This window comes from Squalius cephalus, assembly GCF_949319135.1.
Source record: "Squalius cephalus genome assembly, chromosome: 8".
Taxonomy (NCBI): Eukaryota; Metazoa; Chordata; class Actinopteri; order Cypriniformes; family Leuciscidae; genus Squalius; species Squalius cephalus.
The window spans coordinates 10466669-10481801 of record NC_137129.1 but is presented as its reverse complement, the minus strand read 5'-3'; the positions used below and the strand labels follow the sequence as shown (position 1 = coordinate 10481801).

The following is a 15133-nucleotide window of genomic DNA, read 5'->3' as shown; positions in this document are numbered from 1 at the left end:
TCAAAATAACTTCCCCTCCCACTTGCAGCAACATCTTTTCTCTGATGATGCGTTTACTGGTGATCCGACGATCCAATCAATTTCTGACAGACAAAATCAAGTCCCGCCCTACATTTTTTCTTGTTCGAAAAGCTGTTTAACTCGGATACGTCACAATAGGGAAGAAAAGTATATCATAACTTACATTTCATGTTTATTTAATTTAATTTTAATTTAATTTAATTTTAAAATAGCTTCAGCGGTAGCACATTAGATAATATATTACCGTTTGTCGTGATCGGATCCAGCCATGATATTTCTGAAGGCTGAACTGAATCCATGAATTCTGAACTTTTCTTGATGAATTCGGCTGCAGGTTTGGGCTGAACTGGTTTGGGGGGGAAATCATGCAGATCATTCAGTTATTTTAATACAAGGCCAAGGGTAACTACTGACATGCTGCTATTTGTGATATTTTTGTTATATTGCTTTCATTAATAAGTAATATAATGAAGAAATTAAAAGTGAGAAACTTACATTTCAGACAAAAATCGTCTAATTTGTACATTTCTTCAAAGAACTATCGCTGGCAAAGTTGAAAAGATACCACACAGTCTTTAGTTTGCCTATTAAAGTACAGGCTAAAGGCCGGTCTGGATCGCTTTAAATGAGTGGAGCGGAGTGACAGATTCATGGCTCATAGCGTTCTGTAATCACTCGTCTTCAGCTCCACTCCGTTTCAATTTCCCGTTCCCTGTTCTGAGCGAATTGAACATTTGGTGCAACTTCCCAGTGTTGTTATACTAAATAGTAGCTGAACGCCGCTCTATCATTTAAATTAGAGAAACTAAATAACCCCTTTTTATTCTAAAACACGATTTGTTTACGGAGCCACAAACGTCATTATGTTTTTCTTACACTTTTTATTGGAACAACCTCCCACCCCTTCTTTAACTGGGCCGGCCAACTGCTCCATATTTGGATTACACATTCACACACACTCTTACGCACGCCTCCACACACTCACTCCCTCCGTCAAACACACACACTCACTCACTCACTGGAGGTGGGGGCACGGAGCGATAGAGCTATTAGCTCGGGCTGCAGCAGACATCATTGTACGAGCGGAGGGGAGACGATTCCACCGGTAGTGCGCGAGAACGCACGGAGCCCCTGGCAACACGGAGAGCCTCGCGCTTCCCTGCCCGTTAGACCGTACAGTAAGTCCGTGCATTTCTGTTACCAGCACAAAACTGTCTTTTGGGTTTGCTTGGGAAAAATGGCTGGGAACTAAAAGACGCAGGGGGAACAGAATGTGACGTTTATTTAAAAACCCTTGTAAATATTTACTGTGACATTTGCACTAATTATTATGTCATCCTGTCTGCGATCGACTGGGCGAGACGTACAAGATGTGCTGTTTGTCATCTCGATTAAAAATTATATAACTACTTTGAAGTAGCGCACGGGAAGCGGGGCGGTTACTTGCGAGCTGTAAGCCCGAGCAGGGAGCGCTCTCGCCGGGGCTGGAGTAACTGCGCCACCCCGCCTTCTTCCATCGCTCCTGATAGACTTAAACATCAAGTTATCGGTGGATTAATGATCAGTCAGCTGTACTTTTTAAAGACACTGTCACTCACCGTGTCCGTGCTCACTTCTGCTGAGTCAACACTTGCTGGAAGGCTTTTGATGTGAAAACACAATCGCGGAAGTTTTAGTAAGAGTTGCAATTTCAACCCTTGTGCACTGTTTATTCCTCGGCGACGCGGTTTATGCAAGTGTCTTTTAAATTGATAATAGCCCTTTATAGTATGCGACAACATTTGTCTCCGTTTCACTGTCACTTTTATTATTATTATTATTATTAAATATAAACTGGCTGTGTTTTAATACCCAGTAGGCTATGTGTCGTTTTCGGGCATCATAATGTATGATTCCTAAAACGCAGTGTGATTTGTTTGGCGCGTTTTGAATTGACTCCAATACTGCTGTCTAGGTAGGCAGCCTTACTAGGTTTGGAGACGCAGCCATTGAGTGTATCCCGTCGTGATGTCACTCGGTTCATCCCGGCTGGTTATATAATGAGCTGTTGCTGTGTATATTTCATGTTGGCAGGGCTGATGGGGCGCTAGATGCATTGTGACCGACATGCATTGCCGGGTTTTGTTGCTTTACTAAATAAACGGTGCAATTTAGCTCTGATTATGTAAACAGTTGGTTAAGACAGCCTTAAGTAGGTCTTTCGTTACGGCCAGTATCATGATGTCACATACTAATATACTGTTCTGTGTGTTCTGTTTATTAATATACTATGCGACATGTAGCCAGAGTTTGTGCATTTTACAAACAGTTCCATACTCTACACTGTACTAAACTATATTGTGCAAATAGCCTTAACCAATTTGAATGAGGTTTACTTTGCAACGATTTATTGCACATGTCATATGACAGTTATGTTACACTTTATACTGCAGGATACTATGATATGCCGCACTATACTTTTTAACACATTGTTTTGACTTTTGAGCTGATTGTGGCTAATAGGTTCATGGCTCATGGGACAGTTGCTTATACTATGTATTATACTACTATACTTTATTGCACTGCACTGTGTATTCTAAACTATACTTCAAACTTCAACTTTTATTTATTTAAATATAGCACATTTAATAGCAACGTTGTTGCCTAAAGTGCTTCAGTTATAACTAAAAACAATAAAACATACATATATAAAAACGTTTACTGAGCCTAGCAAATGAAGGGATGACTACACACTCTTAGACTAGAGATCAGTGTAGAGAGAAAGAAAACTAAATAAAAATAAGTTATTACTATACTGGAATGAATAAATGTCATTTTTATTTATTTAGTTTTTAATTTATTAATTTCTTTTGTAGATATTTCTGCACAGGTTTACCGCAGTTAATGCACAAACTATACTATACTATACTATACTATACTATACTATACTATACTATACTATACTATACCATGATGCAATGTGTACTGTAGAGCTTTTGCTTTTGAATGGACTTAATTATGCAATGATTCATTGTTGATAGGACAAATGCAGCATATTCTATTCTGTTCTATGCAATGTATGTACAGTAGCTTACATTTTTGGATTTAGTTGTGTGCAGATTTACAGCTTGTAGGACTTTGCAGTGAAGCGAAGCAAAAAATTCCTTGTGGAAACATTGTTACTCCCAAAGGGCTGTTTAAATAGAAAGAAAACATCTTCCTTTTGATTCAGTTTTTTGAAGAGATTTAATTCACTTTTAGAATTCGCATGCATAAACAGGCAAAAAAAGAAGACAGCAGTAGTGAGAAATGAAATTTATAGAGCGAAACATTCCCGCTTGATTTCTTGTTGAAAGACCAGCATGTTCAAATAAATAAGGCGGATTGTTTGCAAGGTCACCGTGCTGCAGTTTCACCGTGTTCTGTATTGCCGCCACATGCTTGGTTTATTATTAGTGTACATTTCCATGGCTCTTGGATGATTAAGAAATCCTAGTGCTTTTAATGAAAATCCTATTGTTTCGGAGAGCGAGCGGATTAGTGTTTCCCCTTTTTTGTGTGGTTGTAATACATTTCAAACGGTATGGGCTGCCCTTTGCAACCTGGGGACTAAGCTGTCTGCTCTGATTATGCAGTGAATGCTTTTTTTTTCAGAGGGATTTGTGCGGTGGTGAATTGCTCAGTGCTATAACTCGGTAAGCAAATCTCTTTTTAATGGCCCCACTACCACTTACTTTTAAATGCTAATGAGCAGTAATTAAGACACCGAGTGGCCTAATCACAATTGCACTAGTGCGTCTGCTCATTTGTTCGTTTTTACACACACACCTGCCACTTATGAAGTGCCCATTCTTATTTCTCCTTAGTAGCTGCGCTGTTCAAACTACTACAGTGTCAGTGGAGTTGAGTTCGATGAACCCAACTGAGCTTGTGACAGATGCATGCAAGGTTAACTTGACACACTCGAGTGCCAGTGAACTATGGAGGGACACACCTCCACCTGCAGACACTGCTTACATAATTCCACTGTGATTGACAGGGAAAGATTTAGTCAAATGGTGAGTAGAGCCAACTGGACAAGAAATTTGTTTACACATCGGAGGGGTGGAGCCTAAAGTCAACCTGGTTTCACCCTTTGCTGGGAAATTAGTTTCAAGTTAGACCTATCCAGGCAAGCTTTTAAAGTACACTCCCTCACAGGTATGCATGCATGAACTCAAGACTCGGGTGGCATTGTTCTGCAGCATAAAAGGCACAGCATAATGTTACGCCAAGTTCTTCTCTTAGCTCCAACCTTCTTGTTTTAGCTGCTTTTCTGTGATTGAAATCTGAGGGATGACAGTCCACTGTGTTGCCCCTTAAATCTAACACTTCATGGAGTCTTGGTTATTTGATCACAAATTGGCCATCTTTTTCTTTATACACCTGGCAGCTTGTTCCATATATACTTTTGAGTTTTAATCTCGCCACACATGTGATGTTTGTGCAGAATACTTTGCATTATTTTAAAGGAATAGTTCACCCATTCTTATTATCTTTATTCTACAGAACCCAAAAATGATATTTATAATAATAATTATAAATCGTTACATTTATATAGCGCTTTTCTTGGCAAGTGCTGGTGGATTAAAAGGGGGAATCTCCTCAACCACCAACCAATGTGCAGCATCCACCTGGATGATGAGACGGCAGCCATATCGTGCCAGAACGCCCACCACAACCAGCTTATTGGTGGAGAGGAGACGGAGTGATGAAGCTAAGCAGTATATATATGGGGATGATTTAGGAGGCCATGATGGATAGAGGCCAATGGGCAAATTTTGCCAGGATGCCAGGGTTAAACCCCTACTCTTTTTTCGAAGGACATCCTAGGATTTTTAATGACAATAGAGAGTCGGGATCTCGGTTTAACGTCTCAAGGACGAGACATTATTTAAATAATGTTTCAGCTTTTCAAGTCAATGGGGTCCAAAAGTTTCAAGATAAAAGGAGTCCTGTGGTTTCATTTAAGTTTAAGTTTTACCATTTTGTACATTTTCAACCCATTCTCTACCTACATTTTTGCATGCAATTCACTAGTTTCCAGCTGAAATGAACACTAGAGGAAGTAAACACCAACAACTTTATATTCTTTCACGCAAATCATGATTATTGATTAATAAATAATTGTTTTCACATGGTTCCTTGCACAATGTTATGTTATTATGACCTCAAAACACTTTTACCATAGGGCATGATTTGTAAAGTAATTCATTTAGATGTTTGCATCACATAATCAGATCCACATGAATGGCTTTTCCGATGTACTAGTAAACTTGCTCGGTAGCTCATCTGGTACAGCATTGCACTTACGATGTGAAACATTAGTTATGATAAAAGGGTTTAGAGTTTAGTGTTGGTGGCAACGAAAAATCATTTTACAGAAATGTTGTCACAGACATGTATTTCCACAGAGCTTAAAATGGAAACGAATATTTTAGGAGCCATTCACTATCAAATTAAATCATTGATCAACACATGTATACAGACCCCATATTCAATTATGGTATCACATTATTAACATCAAACCTCAGTGGTGCTTGTGTTGTGACAACTTGATGTTGTGTCATATGACAAGCTTTTATGTATACGAAATTATTGGAGAAGTCTTGCATACGTCACCAGAGAAAAGTCTGTAATTTCGCCCAAAGATCCTTTTATGACATTGTGATTAAAAATTGTGAGGTAAATTTTTTTTTTTTTTTTTTTAAATGCAACATGCATGGACAAGTTGTTCACAATAAGATCAAAAACGTGAATTTTCCTTTCATGTTGACTTTAAAATTCTTGTTTTAGTGTAGTGGTTGATTGACAGGTGAGTAGGCGGTCCTTCACTGCTTCCCTGGACGCCTCAAAATGGATTAGAGTTTAGACTACAAATGCCATGTAGTCACGTGCGTTTTCGACTACTTCTGAATGTGATGTGAGAGATTTGATCACAAAACATTTTGGACCCCATTTACACCTGTTATTATCTCTGTAGGCTTGTGATTAGATGCTAGTACCCTGTTTAAACGGAGTCTACAGGAGTTCAATGTCCGTTCACAGCGTCAAAGTCTCACAGCAGAGAGAGAGTGTGAGGTGGGGAGAAGGAGGCGAGGAATGGGAGGGGAATGGGATCGATTGAGCAATTCTGTTTCCAGACCTTTATAGCCCTTTTCTTTCATCTCTCAGCTCTATTCATTTGCTCTCCCTCCATGGGCGCAGTACACATCCCCAACCTGCTTTTGTACTGCAGCGCTCAAGAGCTTTTTTTTTGATATCGAGATGAAAAACATTCCTTTCTCCAATGAGTGGATGTCAGCGTGCGGGCTGCTCGTCTTCCTCTAGACTCCCCGTGATGGCTTTATGTATAGCCTGAATTGAAGCTTTTTCTTTTTCAGCTGAACAATGGGATAAACGTGAACGTGCTTGAAACTGTTCTTTGTTCAGTGGATGTTACGTAATTAAAAAAAAAAAAATGTATTTAGGTCCTCTTATTCATTTTGTCAAAGTGTGGCGTTTCAGGTTCATCAATTAATCTTTTCATCCATCTAGAAGCATAGTTAAAAATAAAGCACTTGCATGAATAAATCACATGCAAGCCTTCAGAAATCATATCCAGGCTCTACTGCTTGGAGATTAACTTATGTGTATGTGGTTTCTGGATGGCCAGGAGTCATTTTTAAGTCTTTAAAGTCCTAGACTTGTGAGGCCTTAACGAGTCAGAAATATTGTGATTTTGAGTTAAAAGCACATGAATGATCAAGGCAAGCGAAGTGATAACTGGGTTGTTAAACATGTTGGTGGAAGGCAACGCTTCAGTATAGATTCAAGTAGGGCTGCATGATATTGGAAAAATGTGATTTTCTTTCTGCAATATAGGCTATATTGCAGAATTAAAAAAATACAGGTTTTGGTTGTACATTTTGGATTGGTTAAAAACTTAAGAAATGTTGATGTCCTCTTCATAAGATCCAACTTAAACCTATTTCAGTTGAACAAAAGAGTTTGAAATAAAATCTTTCCACTTGAGTTTCCACATTCCCACTGTTTTGACATTATGACTATAAAATATGATTTTTAGTAAATAAAAATATTAAACAAAATATAAAAATATATTGCAATAATACTATTGTGATACAACATAAAATATTATTTAAAAAAAGGTATTTCATAATGCACTCTCTAATATTTACATCCTAATTTCAGCATTACCATTAAACCACCATCAAGCTTTTATTTTGGTGGTTGGCCCAGCAAACAAATATAAACACCGATGGTTTCAGAGTGAAGTGTGGCATTATGTCAGGGGGGCAGCGTTTCATATTATGTTGAAGCTTCCCCGGGCGCCGCCATTGGCTATCAGACCATCACCTGCTGTTAGCATCCCATTGACTCCCATTCATTTTGGCGTCACTTTGACAGCGAATAACTTTACATCTGAGGCGTTTAAAGACTCCATTTGTCCATTATTTATTTCTAAAGAAACACGAAAATGTATAAAAGGCTCCATTACCTTGTATCTTACGTTATGGCCCCGTAGAAGCAGTTTTTGTAAAAATAGGCTAACGATTGCGTCATACCCACGCGACTCTCTGTCGCACAGTAGAGAGATTACCGTATGGACAGGAGGAGAAGCTCGCGCGCAATCGGGGGGACGTGGAGGCAAAATGACAAAATAATTAATCAGAATACTTAGCAAAAGCTTCTCCTGCTGCTAGCTCATGGACAGCTCCTACTCACACTCTCCGTCTCTGCAAGTTTCGGAAGGGAATGATTCAGATTTCTCTCGGCACAGCTACTAGAAGACAGACGGGTTGCTCACGTCACATCTACGTCGTCAAGCTCAGTTTGAGTCTGCGCAGTACGCTCGACCATCAGGAAGTTAGTGCTTCTAATTGACTTCACTTTCCTCCGTTGAATCCAATGGGGTCGCTGTGTCCAGTTTATATACTGTCTATGCATTATGTCAACTGAGTGTTTCAGTGTAAATGAATCAAGTCACTCTGAGACGCTGAAACACCATAAATAGAAGCTTATCAGGTCTATTTAGTTGATTGGTTTTGTCTACTTCTGTATTTTGTTTCCTGCTTAAATTCTGTGATCGGCTGCCTACTTTGGAAGTAGCAGCTTACCAGGTGCATGTGAAGGCACTTCAAGGCAGCATCAGCTGATTGTAGTGAAGATTGGCTCCGAAGGAATCGATAGCTGAAGTTCTGAATGGCCGAGCGTAAGTGTAGCGGCTCTATGTCAGTGTTGGGATCGATGACCCCTCTATGGGCCGGTATTCTACTCTGGTGCGGATATCTGTGTGCTCTGGGCATATCCAGACAGTAGAGCCACTATTGATGCCACTCTTTCACCATGAAAGCAACAAAGAACAGCAAAGCTTCACGCTCATGTGCAGCTGGTTTAGAACACGTAGAAAATCCGCTTTAAGCTTGTCATGGAAAAGGCCTGTTTGTGAAATCCTTAAGCAGAACCCTCGTTTGGAGCCTCCTTAAAGGGATAGGCCTAGTCCAAAATTCAGCCCTCATTTATTCATCTTTATAGTTCCAAACTTGTATGACTTTCTTTCTTCAGTGGAACAGAAAAGTAGATGTTTAGCAGAATATTCATGCTAATCTTTTCCATACAGTGAAAGTGAATGGGGATCACAAAAGTATCACACAGTCGAGATTTGCTCTATAGTATATCTCATGTAAAGCAATATGTACTATAGCAAATCTTGGCTGTGTGAAGATATATCATTAAGATATCATAAACGTTAACATCTTGATTTTCTATAAATCTGCTTTGAAATATTGTGAAAATCACTATAAATGTGACTTGACAAAGAGCTGGCAAGTAAAAAAAAAAGTAAAAAAAAGGGATGATAAAAGCATCATAAATAACTCTTCCACTATTTTGCAAGTCATTTGAAGCTGAGTGTGGTGAACAGATTGAAAGTTATGTCCTTATTGACAAAAAAATCGTCCTTTACAGTAGTAGTCACCATTTACTTTCATTGAGTTGGGATAAAGCAGCTTTAGCATCATGCTAAAAATATCATTTTGTGTTTCATCAAAGTCATACTGGTTTGGAACAACACAAAGGTGAATAAGTGATAAAGAAATTTTGAAGATGTCAATGATGAAACTTTCATTTATGGGGGAACCATCTCTTTAATGTTTCTCAGTTGTCTGTTATGCACTGCAGTTTATCAATGTGCAAGAATATGATGGTTCTGAGAATTTATGAGAAAAATGTGTCTAAAAGCCTCATTCTCAACATATATTGCAAAAATTGTCTGTTATTGAGGTTCTGCACAAAGCTAGACGTCTGTGCAGTTAGTGTACATTCATGTCTCTCAACCTTTTTATCCCAGCAGTTGGCCTTCATTCATTTTTAATGGCATTCACTATGTAGTTTGGAACTAGAATTGCCTTATTTGTAATGAGGAACTTGGTAGGGAAAAATCGCCCACCTATTTTTAGGCTCCATACTGTCAGTCTCATGTTTCATGTCACTAGTAATTATTTTAGTATGAAAATGACTAAATAATAGAGCATTATGTGGCTGAATATCTCATCTCTGCTTCTTCCTTTCCATCTGATATGTATTACATTTTGAAGCAGCAATAAATTTAGCTTGTTTTGAACTGTTTTGCATATAGTTCATAAACAAAGGGCAGCTGGAACCATTTGACCAGCATGTTATGAGCCCTGAAGCAGAGAACACACAAATGAAGACCAATTTTCCTGTTGCCAAGATGCCATCCTTCCTGATGCAACTAGGCAGATAAATAGGACCACCAATGTTCTTCAGCCGCAAAGCATACTTCTGTCTGCCCTCACATATCATGCAGTACAGGGCGGGATTACAAATTAAACTTCCTTGGAGTGACAGCTTGATTGTCAGAAGAGAGAGTGAGGGAGGCAAGGTAGGGATTCCATAAAGAACCAATTCACGAAAATCTTCTTAAGAAAGAAGTCAATACATTTCTTAAGAAAAATATTAAGAAATTCACATGAATGTTCCTAGGTGCAGTTCTTGAAAACTTCTCAGTATTTTCTGAGTCACCACACTGTAAAAAAAAAAAAAGATATGATCAACAAGTTATGACAACATACTGTATGTTTTTTTGAACTTTTTTTTGAAATGTTGAAATGACTTAAACATCCAAGTTGATTGTACTTAAAAATATATTTTTTTTTACAGTACATGACATCAAACATTTTTTTTTTATGGAATATTGCAATATTTATTATGAATGATTATTCCGTGCACATCATTATTTTTTTTTAATACATGTGCTCTCATAATCTTTAACCAATATAAGTCCTCCCACTTGCAACGACATCTCTTCTCTGATGATGCATTTACCGGCGCGATGACGAGGCAACCGGTCACTCACACGAGATCACAGCAATTGTAAACCACAACCATCCAATCAGTTCCTGATGGACAAAATCAAGTCCCGCCCTACATTTTTCTTGTTCGAGAAGCCATTTCACTCAGATATACGTCACAATAGGGAAGAAAGGACTATCGCAACTGTCACAAAGGATTGTCCCACAGAGGTGGGAATATACCGGAAGATGTCTCCACCTTACCAGGTGAGAGGGACGTAGTGGGACCTGCCAAGCATCATGGGTCTCACAGTGGGTATCAGGATTGAATACTTCCAGCACAAAGGAGGATATGCACCGAGAGAGGAATTCAATAACAGGAAAACTGCATGGATACAAACAATCCGTGGAATACCGAAATCCACCCTTACCACTGTTATGTTTGGCATGATAGAGTATTTCCTTAATATGCATGCTGTATTATGCAGGTGATGTGAAGTCCCTAGCAACTACTCACCTTGGTGAATTTTGTGGAAAGAATGCAGAGTTTTTGGGCAGGGTGCAGGGACTTCACTACAAGCCGTACTTAGTGCAGTTACAGTACGTTGAAGGAATTTCCTGAAGTTAACGTTGGCCTTGAATAGACAAAGTGTGGTTTTGACAAAGGGGAGACGCACTAGAGAAAAACCAGGCAGACGCAAAGCAAAATACTGCATGCCGAGATAAAACAAGCAAACGGCCATCCCAGTTCCGTCCCGTTTTCCCTCTTAAATGATGTCACTGGAGCGGTGGAGACGCGCCAACTTTGGAGGGAGAGACGCTCCCCTTTTTTAAATCCCGTAAAGTCTTTCCAGAGAGACTCTCAGAGGAGTCAGCCAGAAAAGCATTCCTCCCTCTCGCATCTCTACCGCTCTGTTTTTTCTTCTTTTTTTTCCATCAATCCCTCCAACAATGTGTGTCTGAGTCAGCCAGAGGTACTTACAACATAAATTCTCAACGTGGGCACACTGAGAACAATTGAGTGTGTTCATTAACATTATACAGCTCTCAAATCATTTGGAGGAGATCACAGATCTCATAAGTATTATTTAATGACTGTTAGCTGTATCATAAAAGGATAATCTGTCTGTTTTCCATTGGCTAACGTTTTTAGTGGTGATTTTTTTTTTTTTTAAAGTTAGAGGCCTGAATATTAAGTAACTAAACTTTAGCTATCCTCAAATCATGTGGTTTATTGATGAGAGGTGTGTTATTCATTTTCTTAGTGAGCAAAACAGGAAAACAATAGTGTTGCACTTGTCTAAATAAATGAAAAAGTTATTTGTTAAATAAAATTGTTAAATGCTACAAGTGAATTTAGGCTTTGCAACATTATAATGTACTGAATGAAAAATGGATATTCATTTACTAAATCGTTTTTTTTTTTTTTGTCATCTTAAATATTCCATTTATGCTATAATATTAAATATATATAATTTGAAGTTTCCATTTAAAGGGATGGTTCGGAGTAAAATCAACCTAGGGTCCTTTGCACCATGACCTCGAGTTAAACACCCCCCCCAGAAGCCATTTTTCCCTTCGTCAAACATTATGAAAGTTAGAGCTTATTTAGAGATATCAGCCGAATGGCTTAGTGCAGGCGCTAATGGATCCAAGGATGTATCCTGTAAATTACCCCACTAATAATGCCCAGAATGGTACCAAACTTATACAGTAGTACAAATAGTTTCCTATCTGTAGGTTTGTAAGTACATCAGGAGTTTATTTAAATAACACTTGCCTGATGGCTCATGCTACCGCTAACCCGGACGTCAAGGTCACTTCCATTATTTGGGAAAAGCCTGTAAAAGTCCTGGCAGAAAGCGATGCATAAGGATGTAGTGTAACGACGCCCATTTCCAGGAATGCACTAATATTTTGTTGGTAGTACCAGTTTGCAACAATTATTGGTTAACACTAAGTTGTCAAAACTTCGGAAAAAAATAATATGCATCGCTTTCTGCCAGGACTTTTACATGCTTTTCCCAAATAACGGAAGTGACCTCAGCGTCCGGGTTAGCGGTAGCATAAGCCATCAGGCGTAGTGTTATTTGAATAAACTCCTGATGTACTTACAAACTTTCCAATGCCTCTTTTTATGAGTACAGAACCTATTTGTACTACTGTAGAAGTTTGGTACCATTATTAGTGGGGTAATTTACGAGATACATCCTTGGATCCATTAGCGCCTGCACTAAGCCATTCGGCTGATATCTCTAAATAAGCTCTAACTTTAATAATGTTCGACCAAGGGAAAAAAGGCTTCTGGGTGGGGTGTTTGGCTCGAGGTCATGGTGCAAAGGACCCTAGGTTGATTTTACTCCGAACCATCCCTTTAACTTTAAATTATTCGTGTTTTTAAAGATTAATTTTAAGTGAGCATAAGATGACTGCAAAAGTAATCTAAATGTAAAATAGAGGAAATGAGCATGAACAATTTAATATCCAATTCTGGCCGATGAATATCCAATATGCATATGTATGAATTAAAATATCTCTAATCTCGACTGATATGGCGTACATCCCTAAAAATCACTAGAAGGGGGGGGGGGGGGGGTCCTCTATATTTAGAGACCAAAATATAATTTAAACTTGAGGGTGGGCTCTTTTGACAGTAAGCAATAGCTAGCAATCATAACACCTTAGCAACTTGTTTGTTAGCATATGTTTATGAGAAAATCGAGTGGCTTATATCTAAGCTAAAAAGCCTGTTAATGATAAATGTGAAGGTTCTTGCTAAATAGGCCGTCTCTTGCACAGAGTCAACAGCTGTCAGCGTGCTGAAGCAGCTTTGGGATGGGGAGGTTTGCAGGTTGAATGAGCAGCAGGCAGTGGACTGATGAGGCCTGACACAGATGAATGAGGTTAATCTGAAGGCCACCGTGTAAAGCGGTATCCCAGGTGTCAGCAGTGACTGAGAATTTTTACCATAAGCTACTGCACAGGAAGTCCAGATATCTGTTTGTTTACTGTACTCCTCTTGTGATGGTTACCCAACCGAAACCACCATCTCAGAAAGCACATGGAAAAGGGGTCACTGTAGTACACGGCATGAGGATGTTCTGCTGTCGATGGGTCTTGTTCCTGAAATGTTAGCTGTCTGTGACATCTGCAGATCCACACTTGATTCTAAATGCAGGTTTAAAGAGGTCTGCTCGTCCCAGCGTGCATTTTAAGGGCATCATAGAAATCCATATTGAGCGTAGTAAATAAAGTCAATGGTTTTGCTGGAACGGTAAAAGAGAATTTTCCCATACTTGAAACAAAACACATCATATCCACAGCAAAACGAATGATTGATCAGTCTTGAGGGCTTTTTGTTTGTGTCTGAAGGGTTGTTTTTTTTAGGGAGAGAGGTGTGGTATGCAAAATAGATACTACAGCCTTGGCACTGGTTCTGTTAAACATTTCATGTCACGTCCGGAATTGCTATTTATTTACCCTTCACAGTTGGAGGTGAGAAGGAGAGCAGGCGCAAGGGAAGGGCACAGGGCGAGTTCTCTACTTCATCTGGCTGAATGCAGACAGATATCCATTTCATGAGAAAAGACCATTTAATAACAGAAAATATTTCCTAGATAACTTGATAAATCTCTCTTCTTCAGTTGTGGTTAGGACATATTGAAGCTTGTTTCCACCACTTATAAAATATACTTTTTATATAAATCTGACTTTTTTTTTAGTTTATATCTCGCAATTCTGACTTTATAACACGCAATTGCGACTTTATATCTCGCAATTCTGAATTCTTTTCTCAGAATTGTGAGATATAAACTCGTAATTGCGAGTAAGAAGTCCAATTCTAAGTAAATTTTTTTTTATTTTTTCAGAATTGCGAGTTTACAGTGCTATGCATAAGTTTAGACACCCATGCTAAAGTTGACTAAAAAGAGGAATAAAAAATCATCTTTTGGAAATTGAAATTAATGCCTTAATTAAAATTTTTTGGAAAAATCCAACCTTTAAGGACACCAATTTTCTTTGTGAATGAATATTGTATTGTAAATAAATAAATGTTCTTCCTTAAAATACAGGGTGCATAAGTTTGGACACCCCTATGTTAAATTCCCATAGAGGCAGGCAGATTTGGAATTAAAATAGCCCCACATCATCACATAGCCTTCACCATACCTAGAGATTGGCATGGAGTACTTTCCATAAGATCATCTCTCAATGCAAATCAAACTAGCTATTAGGCTAACTGAAATAAAACCATGGCAATCTCTAGGTATGGTGAAGGCTATGTGATGATGTGGGGCTATTTTAATTCCAAAGGCCAAGGGAACTTTATCAGGATGCATAGTATCCTGGATCCATGAAGTAACTGGCCTTTAAAAATAAAAATCTGCCTGCCTCTATGGGAATTTAACATAGGGGTGTCCAAACTTATGCACCCTGTATTTTAAGGAAGAACATTTATTTATTTACGATACATTATTCATTCACAAAGAAAATTGGTGTCCTTAAAGGTTGGATTTTTCCTAATTTTTTTAATTAAGGCATTAAGTTCAATTTCCAAAAGATGATTTTTTATTCCTCTTTTTAGTCAACTTTAGCATGGGTGTCTAAACTTATGCATAGCACTGTATATCATGCAATTCTGACTTTATAATACACAATTGCGACTTTATATCACGCAAAAAAAACGAAAAAAAAAATAACTTAAAAAGTTAGATTTGTGAGATAAAAAGTTGCAATTACCTTTTTTATTTTTTATTCTGTGGCGGAAACAAGCTTCCATA

General features: G+C 38.5%; 1 protein-coding gene across 1 annotated transcript in view; it reads left to right on the top strand.

Moving 5' to 3' along the window:
• Window positions 1–995: 995 nt before the first annotated feature.
• The window catches only part of atxn1a (ataxin 1a), a 103329-nt gene continuing 89191 nt past the window's right edge, over window positions 996–15133 (top strand). Inside the window, exon 1 of the mRNA XM_079878320.1 lies at window positions 996–1199. The gene's annotated coding sequence lies outside the window, so the exon portion shown is untranslated. The remainder of the gene's footprint in view (window positions 1200–15133) is intronic.